Source organism: Marmota flaviventris, chromosome 2 (genome assembly GCF_047511675.1).
Source record: "Marmota flaviventris isolate mMarFla1 chromosome 2, mMarFla1.hap1, whole genome shotgun sequence".
Taxonomy (NCBI): domain Eukaryota; kingdom Metazoa; phylum Chordata; class Mammalia; order Rodentia; family Sciuridae; genus Marmota; species Marmota flaviventris.
Window position 1 is genome coordinate 32,328,586 of NC_092499.1, and position 11,923 is coordinate 32,340,508.

At 37.7% G+C, this 11,923-nt stretch overlaps 1 pseudogene; it reads left to right on the plus strand.

The window, feature by feature from the left end:
* Positions 1–56: 56 nt before the first annotated feature.
* LOC114089595 (sorting nexin-5 pseudogene) lies at positions 57–1,972 on the plus strand (annotated as a pseudogene).
* The last annotated feature ends 9,951 nt before the right edge of the window (positions 1,973–11,923 follow it).

The window sequence follows — 11,923 nt, forward strand, 5'->3', positions numbered from 1 at the left end:
ATGCCTCAGAACTGAACAGGGAATCTTAAATGCTTTCCCACCAAATTTACATTTATATGGTCCATCTGCAGTATGAACTATTGTGTGTTTTTCAGACCTTTTAGAAGTGAATTCTTTCCACAGTGCTTGCATTCACAGGGTTTCTCTCCAGTGTGAATCCTTTCATGCCATCTCTAATATGAAAAATTCAAGTCTTCTGTAGCTTTAGGAGAAATGATTTCCCACATTCCTTGCAATCACAGAGCTACTCCCCCCAACCACTGAGTCCTTCCATGTCTTTGAAAGGATTAGTGATCAGTGAAGAACTTCCCACATTGCTTACAATTATGTAGTTTTTTCCCCTACCCCGAGTCTCATATGGTTTGTGTCTGATTTACATCCACAAAAGTATGCCTATTAAGGAAAGAGTTCACATTAAGAGTAGTTCAGACACAATATATTCATAGGGGTTGTGCTCCACAAAGAATTTTCTTGCTCATATTAGTATTTAAAAATCTGGCTAAAGATTTCTCCAACATCATGATGCTCTTTAATTTCACAGGCTCTCTCTACATTATTATTGTTACAAAACCGAGAACTTAGGAGCCATTAATTGCTCCGTGGATGGCCAAGATCTCTCTGTCGAAGCACACCTCCCTGGAAGAGTGTCAGTGGCTCCAGTCCATATTATAGTCCTAGAGTCAGTGGTCTCTGCATGGTGCCGAGCAAGGCTGAGGTCTGTGTCTGTGAACCTGAATTTTGATACCTCACTTCAGATTGACCTACCTGATGCACTCAGTGAGAATAGAGAAGGTCAAGTATACCGTGCACACCAAGACTACTCTGCCCACTTTTCAGAGCCCAGTTTTCTGTTACAAGACATGAAGACTTCCTGTGGCTACATGATGATCCTATTGAAAGCATAGACTATGCTGGACTCATTATTGCTGCTGCTCCTACAAAACCAGATTTTGGCGGTCCTCAAGAAAAGATGCAGAAACTGAGAAGAGGGTGAAGGGTCTATGACCTAAGAAGAATTTGCAAAGATGAAGCAAGAACTAGAAGCTGAATAGTATCTTACAGTCTTTAAGAAGACTGCATCCTCTCACGAGGTATTTCTTCCGCGGTTTTCTTCTCATCCTATTCTAAGTGAAGATGACAACTTTCATGTTTTCCTGGAATATATCAGGATCTAAGTATTAGGTGGAAAAATACCACAGAAATGTTTGGTGGCTTCTTTCAAAGAGTGGTGAAAAGTGCTGATCAAGTTCTTTTTTTTTTTTTTTCTGGAGTTAAGTGGGTGGGTGACTTCTTTGAGCAAGAGAAGAACTTCCTTATTAATTATTCCTTGACCCCCAAGGTCCTGCTGCTCAAGCTGAAAGAATGACCACATCTCATAAAAATGTTGCTGAGGACTGTATTCGCACTTCAGCCTGCTTGCAGAGGCTGGCTTTAGGTGAACCCACTGAAATAAAAAAATACCTATTGAAGGGTGCTGAACTATTTGAAAAACTTAGCAAAGTAGGGGGTCAGGTCTCATCAGATGAAGACTTAAAGTGGAGAGAGCTTCTCTGATACTACATGCTCAACATAGAGGCTGCAGAGTATCTCATATACAGATGCACCAGAGCCCTCTGACTATGAGAACTCAAAGCTCCTGATAAGGCCCGGTTAAAAAAGCAAAGATGTCAAGTCGGTTGAGGCACACCAGCAGGAATGCTGCCAGAAATTTGAACAGCTTTCTGAATCTGCAAAAGAAGAACTTATAAATTTCAAGTGGCAGAGAGTGGCGGTGTTTAGAAAGAACCTAATTGAGATGTCTGAACTGGAAATAAAGCATGCCAGAAACAATGTCTCGAGCTGCACTGACTTGTTCAGGAACAACCGATCTGTCTTTTCTCTGAAGGAAACAAATGTGAAAACTGCATCACTTACACTTAAATCATTACCATGGAATATAACTAGCTTTGACTTTTCTTTAAAAACTCTATGAATAAATATTCTGATTTCTAAAAATCTTACCATGTGACCATGTTGGTTTAAAAATATTTTTATTGCATGCTACTTGGACATAAATAATATTTTCCTGATGCATTTAATACCTCAGAGTGAGCAGAATCTATATACTGGATTCTCCTCTAGTTTGTCTTCAGTTACTTAAGAAAGGATGTAGAAGATGTGTGTCTTCTGGAAATTAGTAGAAGCAGTCAACAAGCCTATGTCGATCTCCCTGATTCATAAGCCCATGTCCCTGCAGACTGATTCAGATAGGGAGGTGCCAGTTGGACAGAAAATAACAGCTATTTGTTACAGCTAACAGACATTCCATTCCTTCATTAGGTATTTTTCCTCCTCATTACTCTTGTGGTTCTTGAGTCACCTCAAGTGTCTGTATAATAACAAGGGCAAACAGATCTCATGTATCTCTGTAAAAACCCTTTGCAGTTCCATTTTTGTAGTTGGGATATAAATATGTGAGGAAAGAGAAGTATGTAGGGGTCTATATAGAAACAAACAATATGGTGTGCTTTAGAAGACAAGAAAGATGTAAGCTCTTTCCCTGATGTTGGGGGGAATGTGTATTTGGGCTTTCATTTTCTATAAAGTATGCAATAAAATAATAAATCATCTTAAAAAAAAAGAAAAAGAAAAAACTAGAAATTAACCCCCTTGTTTTGGTAGCAATCTTCATTCCGTGGCTTTCTTATCCTGTTCTTAGTAAAGATGACAACTTATGGTCCCACTTTTTTTGCTAGAGAAGCCAACTTGCTAAAGGTATCCCACATTAAGTCTCTAGAATTTCTTCTGGGAAGGATCCAGCAAAACTCCTCCTGGGTGGAGTCTACAACTACATCAATCAAGGCTGCTGAGTTCATACCCAGCTCTCAGAGTGTCCTAGTGTCCTTCCCATCCTTCCTTGGTAACTACCTACAGGTTACTTCAGGTCACAGTTCCACAGAGAAAACCACCTTATTATGGTTTGAATATGAGGGTGACCCAAAAGTTTATGTGTGAGACAATGGAAGAATGTTTGGGGGTGAAATGATTAGGTTATGAGAGACATAACCGAATCAGTGGCTTAATCCATTGATATGGATCAAGTGAGTAGTAATTGCAGGCAGGAAGGGAGGGTATGGCTGGAGGAGGTAAGTGACAGGGGTATGCCTTTGGCACTTATGATTTGTCCCTGGTGAGCAGAACTCTCTCTCTGCTTCCTGAGTGCCATGTCTTAAGCTGCTTTTCTTCTCCATACCCTTCCACCATGATGTTCTGCTTCCCCTGAGGCCCAGAGCAATGGAGTTGGCTGTCTGTGCACTGAGACCTCTGAAACCATAAGTGCCAAATAAAACATTTCCTCTTCTAAAATCCTTGTCAGGTCTCTTGGTCACAGCATTTAAAAAACTGACTAAAACCCACCTCATGTAGTTATAGACACATGAGATGTGCTGACAAATGCCTCTTGAACCATTTTCATCACCCTTAATTCATTGAACACTCATGGTTCAATTGGTGTTGTGACCATTGTGATCCTTATGTCTCTTATTCCATTTCAATCTTAATTACTATATATTTCTTAATTTATACACATATATGCGCACACACACACACACACACACATTTCTAGACACACCTCTACGGGTAATCTGAGAAACGGTTAACATTGGTCACAAGATTTGAAAAGACTAGCCGGAAAGCAAAGGCAGAGAACTGATGGAAAAGAGTCACTGCAGGTGGTCAGATAAAGTAAAGCCCAGCCAGGGGACTTGAGGGAGGCTTATTCAAGGCACAGAATTTTTCAGGTGGGAACTGTCAAAGATAAGGCAATTGTCCTGACAGCAGGAATTTGGGCAGATAGTTTTGAGGTGAAGTAGGGAGATGGATGTGAACTAAAGTCCTGAGGACTGAGTTAGGAGTTCATCACTTATTGACCTGGTGATTCTTTCACTGGGTGGTCTGATAAGAGGACAGGTTTACAGGTCAGTGTGCCACCATACCACTGCTTTAGGTGCTTTTCCTGTTAGGTATTTCATGTAAAGAACTTATGACGTTCAGTGATCTGGTGTGTTTGCTAAACTCATGGGACTGGGTTTCTCTGGTATGGATTTGATATGCCAGTGCATTCATGTTCTTCTGATTTAATTTGACAAATTCACAGGTGGTCATTTTTTTATTAGTACAATTAATTCACTTTTTAGTTTGTGACTTATGGCTGTGCTATGCAGTTGGGGGGTTATTCCTTTTGATATATTGAGCATGTCCTACATCTGGTGATTTATCTGCCCAGACAAGGCACCAAATCATTGTGCCTTAGCACTTGAACTCCAAATGGAACATCTCAAGGAAAACTGCTGCTTTACAAAGTGGGAGGGAATTCAGGGCTAGGCACAGCCTGAAAGCTGATGTTCTATACAACACAGAATAACTCAGAACTGGGCACAGCCTGCTCTCTACAAATAGTTTTTATCAAGTAAAACCTTATACATATAGTCTATATATGTTGTTTATAAAGCCTATGAATGTTCACACCTGCATTATCTGTAAGTATATCCCACAAACTAGAAAAAAGCAACCCATCTTTATATGAATAGTTAAGCAATAGTTAAGCAAACTGGTATGTTAATTCACTGAGATGTTTCTCTGAAATAGCATGAGCATACTTTTGAGAGGAACAAGGGCATGGATGAATCTCAGCGACATTATGATTAGAAAATGAAACCAGACCAAAGGGAATACACAATTTAATTTGAAACCAAACCAAAGAAAATGATTGATACATGATTTAATTTAGATAATGTTCAAACATATTTTCCAAAATACTCTGTGCAATTATTGATATAACCAGTAGTTTCCAGGTGTACATAAGAGGGAAGGGAGATAGGACATAGAGGGCCCTTTCTGGTACAAATAAATATCCTGATTGGGATGGCAGTTTGGAATTAAAACTTATCAAACTGCCTCCTTCGATTGTGTGGTTTTTACCCTATGCTGAGTGTTATAGTATGCTTCTTTAATAGCCTCTGAAATTCTCAAGTGTTAGACAATGCAGCAATGTTTGGAAATGAAATTATTAGATTATGGTGACTGTCAACCTATCAGTATTAATCCATTTGATAGATTAATAATTTGTAGGCAGGTGGGACATGACTGTAGGAAATAGGTCATAGAGTGTGCTATTGGGGATATCTTGTCACTGGATCCTCCCCGCCCCCCGCCACTCCCTGTTTCCCATTTGCCTCAAACTGAGCAGTTTTTCTCTGCCATGATCTTTTTGCAGTGGAGTTGACCAATTATAGGCTGAATCTTTCTTCCTTTAAGTTGTTCTTATCAGTATTTTGGTCACAGTGAAGAAAAGCTGACAAACACACTCAGTTTAGCTCAAATGAGTCAGTTTTTAAGAAAGGGTCTCACTTTAGCTTCTATGAGATCTAGTAAACACACCACTAATTTATCTCAGGAACCATCTTTTTTACCTTTTCAAAACTCATTTCAACCTAGAATTGCATATAAATGAGCTCAACTTGATATAAGAAAATTACTGAGCTTTATTTCTTTTGTTTTCTCCTATTTGGGTCATATCTTCTATTAGGAAATAATAGCATGCAGTACTATTTAGAAATATGATCACATTCACATTTAAATGTGCTATATTTAATTTTGGAAGATTAAAAAACAACAGAGATATCCAAAAAGTTACAAGTGTGTCATTATGTCATCCTGCAATGAATTTTCTGTGATAAAAAAGTAATTTCTAAGAAGCAAGAATAATTTATAAAAGGTCACAAGAAGAATATAAATAATTATAACATGAAGAAGTATGTAACTGACTAATTCATGCATTAGATATGCCTTCAGAGGTACTGAAATCCATAAGAATGATGATACAAGGAGCCTTATGTGGGACTGATAAATAGCTACTTTCAATATACAGGTTCTAGAAAATGCAGGATCATTTGAAGCCCCAATAAACATACTGCATTCATTTATAGATCATCTAAATAGTATGAAGGAAACTATTTGTGGAGACAAGGAAACCAGAAATGAGTTAGATTTGACTGATAATGTTTGTGAGTGAGGGAGTGTGTCTTTACTCTTTGAATGAACTTCTTGAACTTCTTTTGTGTCTCATCTGCTGTTGGTTACTATGTGTTATTTTTGAAATTGGAGAAATTTAAAAATTTGGAATGATAATAGCATCAGTAATAAGTCATGGTGCAAAGCTTGAAGTACTCATTCCGCATTCCGAAAGCACACATGCAAAACAAAATCAACAACAACAACAAAAGTAAATAAATAAATAAAGCTATCTCAAACAACTCTGGAGACGTTTTGGAAGAAAATATTTGACAACTTTCCAGAAAAACCCATTAAGGAAAGCTCCCCTTCAAAATGTGACAGGAATTCAAGGAATGATAAATCATAATCTCTGGAAATATGAATTAAAGAAACAGATATGCATGATGAGAGAGTGTCTTGGCTAGAGTCCTTTGGAAATGTTTCTAAACAAGAACAGTACAGATTTCATCAAATTTTTGAAAGCAGCATTTGAAAGAAAAAGGATATATTTTCCAGTCACCACATCAGAAAATCAAATATCCTATTCTCAACAAGAAAATTACAAGATATACAAAGAAACAATAAGACACAACTCATTCTAAGGAACAAAAGAAATCAAGAGCAACCATTTCTAAAACAACCATCTCTAGATCAATCACATGCAAGTATGAATACATAACAACAAATTCCAACATCATGTATAATTATAAGGTACCAATAAAAATGTGGAAGAAAATTTAGATAAAATGAAATTTTACTGTTAAATTTTTTAAAGTCCTAGTTTTACTATCTAAACTTGACCAGCTTTAAAAAAAAAAAAAAAAAAACTAGGTCTGCAGACTTACTAGACAAAGTCTGTGAAACAAATCTGGTAAACATATTCAAAGTGTTAAGGGGAAACATGGACAAATAGCTAAAAGAAATAGAAAAATAATACATGGAAAAAGCAATAGTTAAGGAAAAGAATTATAGGAAAAAATAGAAAGTCTGGATCTTAAAGTGGCAATAAATAAAATAAAAAGTGATCTAAAATGGTTGTTCCTTCTGCAGATTTGGTCAGGCAGAAGGAACAATCTGAGGATGATTGAAATTTTCCAATCTCAGGAGGAGAAAGAAATAAGAATTTAAACACTCAAGCAGAATATAAAAGACTGGTAATCCAACAAACATGTACCATGAGGGTCTGAGATGAAGAATACAAACCTAGTCTGAGAATTCTCCAAATCTTTACACTCTACTTCATTTTTAATGTAAATTCTATTTTAAAACTGTTTATTTTCACATTTTGCTATAAGAAGTAAATAAAAACCATAGAGATCCTTTCAAGGTTTGTTTAGATGCTCTAGTTCACATCTCTCTTTGTTTTTGTAAACATTCATTTAGTTGTCAATGGAGCTTATTTATTTATTTACACGTGATGCTGAGAATTGAACCCAGTGCCTTATACATGCTTGGCAAGTGCTCTACCACTGAGCCATGACCCTAGCCCTAGTTCACACCCTTTTTTTAACACCCCTTTCACAAAACCCTCAGGAATGGACACAAGTTACTCACATTTTTGCAATTTTATAACAAGGATGACCTTTTCTACAAATTAAAACAAGTTATTCCTCATTTTCTGCAGTTGACTGGCAGAGATGACACTGCCACTACCAGCCAAGCTGATGCATTTCTAAATGTATTAGTTCTTATTTATGTTCAAAGCTTCTGACTTTCTGTGTCACTATGATTATTTTACCATCTAATGTTGAATCTCAGTGAATTCCCTCAGTCATCCACCTTGATGACGTGCATTAGTCCTGCTGCTGGAATCTTGAGCTAAGGAGAAATTGGAGAATGCACCCTTTCTCTAATCTGTCATTTTCCATTTTGCCTATGCCTTCTTGCAGCAGTCTTGGTCACAAGTCCTCCTCGGCAATAGGCAGCTGATTGCACTCTGGGCCTCGGTCCTTTCAGAGTGCTGTGTTATTCTTGGCAGGCTGTGGGCTCAGGGTGTAACATGACCTTTTGGTGTTTGGGGCCACAGTCATGATTTGAGAATCTGAAACTAATTTCTGTGTGGTGATTGTGCTCTGGGCCCAGGATGGTGACTCTGGATGAGGCCAACTGGGTTTACCATTGCCTCAGGGACAGGCTTGTAGGGACTACTCTTTTTAAGTATACCCAATTTCATTATAACACACTAAATGTAAATTGGGACGTAGAAGGTTTTGGTTAACCCTGTTGTTGAAACAGCAAAAACTTGACTTTCCCTTTTACTTCCCTGTAATAGTATCTGAAAAACAGCGGCCATATTAAATGGGGTATTCGACATGATGCTGCTTCAATTAAGTAAAAATCAAAACACAGAGAGAGAGAGAGAGAGAGAGAAAACCCCACAAATAATAGACTCATGGCAATTCTAGAACATAGGGTTCCATCTAATGCAAGGAAAAAATGACTCTAGGCTTAGTGAAAATCAGCAGCCTACTTAGAGCTTAATTCTTCAATACCCTAATGATAATGCATATCAACAAGTATCAAGAACTTTCATGGAAACATGTACTCAACCAAATATCAAACAAGGCACCAGAAACTGTCCATAGAGAGTGCCCAATGGGAGAACCTTCAGAAGACCTGAAAGCATCTTTTTCAACAGAACTCAATGAGCTTCAAGAGAACACAGAGAACAGATGCAAAACCCTAAGAGAGAAACTTGGAAATATGGAAGCAATTTGAAAGCCCCAACAGATATTGAGCAGAAGGATATGCCAAGTAAAAATTAAGAACATGATTATAAATAGAAGAATAAATCAAACAGAAGAAAGAATGAGTGAGCTTGAAGACGGGCTCTTGAAAATACATAGTCTAGAAAGCAGAAAATAGAAAAAATAGAAATGGAATTTGGGGACAGCATTTGGAGAGGAAATATTTCGGTTGTTGGGGTTCATGTCGGACTTGAGAATGCCAAAGCAACAGAAAGTTTATTCTAAAAGATAGTAACAGAAAACTTCAGAGGCCTAGGAAAGTTGTTCTGGTTTAGATATCTTCCAAAAGCTCATATATTAGATGACACAAGAATATTCAGAGGTGAAATCATTGGGTTTTTAAGAGATGGGCTGGGGTTGTGGCTCTGTGGCAAAGCACTCGCCTAGCACGTGCGAGGCCCTGGGTTCAATCCTCGCACCACATAAAAATAAATAAAAATAAGAGACTTAACAAAATCCACGCAATACCTTCATCTGCTTGAATTAACTGGGTGGTAACTGTAGGCTGATAGGGTGTGACTGGAGGAGGTGGGTTGCTGTGATTTTGCCTTTGGGATTTATGTTTTGTCCCTGGTGAATCAGGCTCTCTGTGCTTCCTGGTGGCCATGTCCTGAGCTGCTTTCATCCACCACACTCTTGTGCCATGAGATTTTGCCTCAACTAGGGCCCAGAGTAATGGAGCTGGCCATGTATAGACTGAGGCCTGACATTGTGAGCACTAGGTAAATTTTTCGTCCCTGTAATTGTTCTTGTCAGGTTTTCTGGTCACAGTTGTGAAAAAAAAAAAAAAAAAAAAAAAAAAAACTGACTAAAAGAGAAGCATACAAAAATTCTGGTACAGAAAGGTCCAACATTATCCATCAGATAGAACCCAACTAAGCCTACCTTAATGTATGACACAATGAAGCTCTCAAAGGATAGAGATAAACTTCTCAAGGCAGTGAGGAAAAAGGAAAAAAATAATGCAACAAGGGTGCTCCAATTAACCTGAAAGCAGACTACTGAACAGGAACCTTATGGGCTAGAAGAATGTGGCATGAGATTTTTCACAGCACTGAAGGTGGGGGAAAAAGCTGACAAACATAGCATAGCAAAAGTATAATATATATCCCCAGAAAAAACAAAAACTGAGAGATGTCTCCTATAAGAAATGTTAAATGGCATTCTTCAAACTGAAAAAAAAAAAAAGATCCCTTAATGGGTAGGAAGAAAAATTGGAAGGTGTACCTCATTGGTAAGAATAACTATACAGACAAATTCAGAATCTCTAATACTGTAAATATGGTACATTTATATATTGACTAAAGACTAAAAAAGAGAAGTTTTTTTTTTAAGATAGAGAGAGAAAGAATTTTTTAATATTTCTTTTTTAGTTTTCGGTGTACACAACATCTTTATTTTCTTTTTATTTTTATGTGGTGCCGAGGATCGAACCCAGCGCCCCGCACTCGCCAGGTGAGCGTGCTACCACTTGAGCCACATTCCCAGCCCCAAGAGAACAGTTTTTAAAGTAACTTTATTAATATGTTAGGTAAGCAATTAGAAACTCACTTCAACTCTAAGGAAATGCCTAAACTGAAAGTGATGGACAGAATAAGATATCCCAAAGAGGAACCCAAAAGAAAGCAGGAATAGCCTTGCTAATATCCAGATGAAATATAAGTTAAAAGCAGTAAAAGAGACAAAGAAGACTAGTATATAATGATAAGTGGTCGATTCAGCAAGAGGAAATAACAATTCCAAATATATGTGCACCCAATATCAGAACACCCAAATATAGAAAGCAAATATTAACAAACCTAAAGGGAGAGATTAGATGGCAATTTAGGGACATTTAATGCCCCTCTTTCTGGGATGGACAGAACTCTGGAAAGATGAACAAACTATAATATCACCATGGCAACCCCACTGATTCTCTCCTTCTGCATCCTTCTTCTCCCCTCTGGTACTTACCCTAATCCAGACTTCCTGAAGAGGAAGAATTTGAAATATGACCCCTTTAAAGGAGGAATATATTATCCTGGTCACTCACCAGGCTCCAAACAAGCGCACTGTTTCTGATGTGGTTCTTCCTGCCCTCTGGTTAGTTGCATGCTACAATTTGTAGCCGGCCTGCGTTTTTGCAATTCCTGGGATTTTGTATGTGCTATCCTATGATTTCAATCATGAGAAGCGTTAAGAAGTGTTCTATTATTGCCCATGATTTTTTATGTGATTGTTAATCAATAAACTGTCAAAGACTATGCATAGAATATCACAGGTTTAGCATAAGCTAGGAATAAATCTGAGGATAATGAGACTAATGGCCACTGGCATGCGCTTAGCCCTAAAACGAGATAAGATTACAACTAGTGAATTTTGGCTTTCATAGGCTTTTCTTAGGTGCCATCATTACATTTTGATTGCTTATGGAGAAGTATGTTTCATGTCTCTATGTTAAATTTAGTTTTCAAAATTCTGAAAGAGTAGCACTTTGTCTATAATCACTTCGTCAGCACGTGTCAGAACTGCTGTTGAAATTTACAATGCCTATAATACACAAGTTCATTTTAGTCCTCCCTGTGGATCTCTGACAATTCTTACCCTCAGTAGTTTTCCACTAATGATAAAAATAACAACAAAAACCCAGTGCTTACTAGTTGGAAACAGATTGTGACATTGTTAAAACTAGAACATCCTAGCACATCCGGGATCCAGAACAGGGCATATACGAAAACTTAGAGTCCACATCTTCAATGAGTTTCTCTTCCTAGTGAATCTAAAAGTTTCTGTTTCACCTATAGGAGTATTAAGGATATGTATAACCTGGTCAGTGGGTGTAGCTCAGAGGTTGAGCTCTTACCTGGTTATTGCAAGGCCCTGGGTTCAATTCCTAACAAAATACACACACACACACATACACACATAAAACATACACACACACACACACACACACTCAATCTCTCTCTCATTCAAAAATATGATCAGACATGAAGCGAATTTAAGCACAGTAAACCATTTTTAACTTTCCAGTGAATTTTATTTCAAGATTAACTTTAAGATGACAACCTCAGAATCACGAAAATTTATGAAATTGTGAGAGTAATCATTTCTTTCAGCAAGTGCCATTGTACGTTTTTCCATACAGTGAGTCCCATTAGTAT